Genomic DNA, 4,403 nt, shown 5'->3' on the forward strand with positions numbered 1-4,403 from the left:
CAAGCAGGAGAATAGGAATCAGAGTAAGTGTTAGGTGCAGGTCTTGAAAAATTACCAATAACCTGTGATTATTCCAAGGGCATATTATTCACATCAGTTGAGCAACTATCTGTGCTCGGGCATTGTTCATAAGCATGTGGTCCCCCACAAATCTCACAACTTATAACATTTTGTACTTGCATTGCTTGTGCGGCGAGATTAGTTTGCTGCAATTACTTGCAGAGATGCCACCTGAGCAGTCAACAATGCAATTGGATCAACTTCTATGACTCCTGCTACTTTCTTATTCTCACTCTCAGTAGGCCAATTATAGTTATTCATGACCATCTCTTCCAATAATTCATATGCTTCATTAGCGCTTTTTCTCATAAACACTCCTCCCGATGCTGCATCTATAATTGTCCTTGTATTGGCCCCCATACCATTGTAAAAAGTATGAACTAGCAGCCACATCTCTATTCCATGCTGTGGGCATTTCCTTTGCAACTCTTTAAATCGTTCCCATGCATCATATAAAGACTCCCCATCCAGTTGATGAAATTTATTAATCTCTTCTCTTATTCTCACTACAACAAATTTGACTAAATATTACACAATTTAAAAAGCGTTATTATTGATGATTAGCCAAATAGAATAAAACACGGAAGAGAAAAAAGTGGCGGCAAATGATTTTTTTTGTTAAAACACCCGCCTTTACTTTTTCCCCACTCTTAACTCACATTTTCATTCTCTAAAATCATAAAACAAAAGCAAATGCTCTCCCCTCAGTCTCTCTCTCTCTGAAATGGGTTCTCTCTACCCTAACCTTCTCGCCTCACGCCTCACGCCTCACGCTTCACGCCTCACACCTCTTCCCTCAGTCTCTCTCTCTCTCTCTCTCTCTCTCTCTCTCTCTTTCTCTCTCTTTCTCTCTCTCTCGCATGGCCGACGAATGAATGGAAGGGTACATGGGCTTCTATGTCTCAGCGATGGGCTTCGGACAGGGACTGTACGACGACATCATTCTTCAGCGATGGTAACTCTTTCCCTCTCGCTCTCTCTTTCTCTCTTTGAGATATTCTCTCGTTCAACCTTTCTCTCTATTTGTTGCAGGTGTGCTCTAGGGTGGTGGGCTCTTGCAGCTTGAGGCATGTAACAGGAAGACTCAGCTCGTGGGTTCTACAGGGTGGCTTCCTCGTGGGTGCGACGGGTTTGACTTCGATGAGGTTATACTGAAACAAATTGATTTTCTAGGTCTGGTAATTGTTTTGAATGTTGTTTTGATTTAGTTTGAGATTGAGTTTGAGTTTGAAGAAAAATAATACAGTTCTGGTTTTTTTCTTCTGTTTATCTGGATTTATCGCTTGATAGAGATGATCATGGGTTTTAAGTCTCAAATAGAGTAGTTTTTAGGAAAAACTGAAGTTTAGGTTTATATTTTTGCATTGAATAGTATTTTTATTTTTTCTATGAATTTTCAGGAAAGATAAATACAACATTTAAATTTGTGATTAACTTATTTAGTTCTAGTTGGCCAAATTCTTAGACAATTCACAGTTTGTGGTTTGATTTTTAATTTGAAGATATGTATATATATGCTCATGCTTGCTGATTTTTGTTGATTTTGATTTTTGCGGTTATTTATATATTGGTTTCCTTAACTTTTATTGTGCTTGAATGCATTTTTAATTGAAATCAGAAGTAATTAACTAGCCATTGATTCTCATGGTCTTCTAAAGTAGCATCTTTCTGATTATAATGTAATGTTATGTTCTGAGAGTCTTTTCTAGTTTCATGGAGAATACTATCATTTATTATTCATTTATAGAATGCTTTTGACAATAAATTTATTGATGTGGAAGAAATTGCTTGCTTTTGGGTGCATAATATAAATTACAAATGACTTAGATAGCTATGCTTATTTCTTTCTGTTTTGCAGGTGCACCAGTGGCTGTGAGGTTTGATGGTGGCAGGGCTTGGAAAGGTGAGGTGTAGGCTCGATGGTACGTATCTCTTCTAAATCTCTCTCTCTCTCTCTCTCTTTCTCTCTCTTGTCTTCTGATTTTGTTTTCCCTCATAGAGAGGAAGGATCCTATGCCATTTATTCTGATCAATTTCAGGTGATTCAATTGTATAAAGTTATTTCTGTTGTTTTTCTGTTTTGGGGGAGCCTTGTTTTCTGTTATGTTATTGGTCTCTTGTGTCGTGGTTCATCTTTGACCTATTTCTGAGTATGGTATTTTGATTGTTGTTTGATAATGGTATTTTGGACCATAAGACGTCTTCCCAAAAGTTTTATTATTATAGTTTTTTCATTAAAAAAATTTGATATATTAAGTATTAATTTCAAGTCTATGTGTCCATGTCACAATGTGAATTTACTTTGCAGTTGATATTTTAGTTATTTGATTATCTTTTAATGTGTGCAGATGGAGTTTTTTTTACGTCATATGGAATGTCCATCAATTTATTTGATTTTCATGCTTTTTTTTGTTAAAGAGTCTTGGTTGATTTTTTTTTCTTTTTCTTTCTAAATATTATTTTCATGAAATTGTGACTATTTTATTTAGTTGACTTTTACATTTAAAGTTGTCCCGATGTCAATATTTTTACTTTAGCTTTAAACATTTCATTGAGAGAAACTAACTTTGAAATTTTAAATTCGAATGAGTTCTGATAACTTGGGATATGTTGTTAGTTTTATTTGGATTTTAAATTTTATTTGCATACACAGAGATGGGGAATGATTTTGTTAGATGGAGGGTCATTTAATGCATACATTTCCAATCGAATATATCAAGAAATGAGTGTTGGGGTGGTTGATCCAAGTCTAATAAAATTGAGAAGCAGAAGGTCTTATAGTAATACTCATTTCAAATGAAATTGGAGATGCTTCTTAAGTATATGTAGTAACTTCTAAATTTGGAGAAGCTTTTTTCTGTCATGCTTTCTTGAAAACTTAATGAAATTGACTACCACATCTTTTCAGGCCTTGCTATTTAGCTGCTATAGTTCAAAACAAGATAGTCAAGTTATACCTTATGCTCTTTGTAGTTCAGTCCAACAAGTGATCAATGCTCTATATTTTTTTTAAGGTGTAGCCTGTTGGCATAATCCTTTTTGTTGCTATCATGACTACACTAGGCATGATTCTATAGCTTGATTTCTTATAAGTTTTTCACCATGTCATTTTAACTACTGATAGCAAAACAAATTTTCTTGCAATATTTTTTTATTATTTCTTTCTACTTTTGAAATGGCATGTTGCTTGCAAAAACTTAGGAGCAACAGACTTTTATAGTTTAATCAATGGCGGTCCCCTATTTTTTAGATTGCGACATTTAAATGATGAGTATTTCCTTCTATTATGGTGTATTCAGTATTTCCATCTGTTTTCTGTTTTTTTTTTTTTTTGCTTGTAGGGTTTGCTTTTGTTTACAGCTTGCCTGCAGCTACATTTTGATCTATGTTTCAGGCTCCTGTTAGTGGTATTTTTTATGCTCTGCAACTGATGGTTGCCTTATCCAAAATACAGGTTTAGCTATCTGAGCAGGGAGTACAAATATTTCTTTTGGGAAGACAATCTAAATCTCAAGGTATATCTTTTAGCTCTTTTCGATTAGCTCAATAAATGATCTGTTTGTGTGTTGCTTCAGTTTAGAATTAACCTTAATTAGTTGGCTCATGTTTCTCCAGGCAATGGAAAGCTCTGGTGAGAAGTTTATAGGTGAACATGACTTTCGAAATTTCTGTAAGATGGATGCACTAAATGTACACACCTGCATGCGTCGTGACAAGTCATTTGAAATTGCTCCTTGTGATGTGAGGTTAACATTGGTAGATTAATTCTCTCTCATTCATGTTGCAATTCAATAGTTAAACCTGACCTTTCTTTCCTAGGTTATAATTATCATTGTACTTATTTATTTATTCTACTTGTTTTAATGTTCATCTGAATTTATGATCATTAGATAATCTTAACCATTTGTACTTTCTGATTTATTCTACTTGTTTTGATTTTCATTAGTATTCATGATAATTAGATTGTGTTTAACATAGAATGGTTTCTTCTTTGAAAGTGATGCAATCATGTTTAACAAAAACTGGTGGTTAAGCTCCCACAAGGAAAACATGTAATTGAGGGTGCAGGAACTATGTGTGAGAACTATAAATAACAGTGGTCAAAGATGAGTAGAAAATAGTAGTAGTAGCTTCTAAAGTTTGCGATTGTAGCTCTAGAGACATACCTATATTCTGGGTTTCACAAGCACCAGCTAGGGAGCAGACTTGGGATAAAAGAATGGTTCCCTAACTGCAAGTGCAAGTTGCTGAATGGACTTGTCTTAATGGTATTTCAGTGTCATCAATTGAACTGATTACTGTCATATTAAATAGTGTACAACAGAAATTCACAGTTTTTACAT

At 34.5% G+C, this 4,403-nt stretch overlaps 1 non-coding gene across 1 annotated transcript; it reads left to right on the forward strand.

Annotated features, from left to right (window-relative positions):
- The first annotated feature begins 457 nt into the window (after positions 1 to 457).
- LOC133780975 (small nucleolar RNA R71) lies at positions 458 to 564 on the forward strand. The gene has a single exon (XR_009869778.1). It is a non-coding gene; the product is annotated as a small nucleolar RNA R71 (small nucleolar RNA).
- Positions 565 to 4,403: the final 3,839 nt, after the last annotated feature.

The sequence above is a fragment of the Humulus lupulus genome, chromosome 5, assembly GCF_963169125.1.
Source record: "Humulus lupulus chromosome 5, drHumLupu1.1, whole genome shotgun sequence".
NCBI lineage: Eukaryota > Viridiplantae > Streptophyta > Magnoliopsida > Rosales > Cannabaceae > Humulus > Humulus lupulus.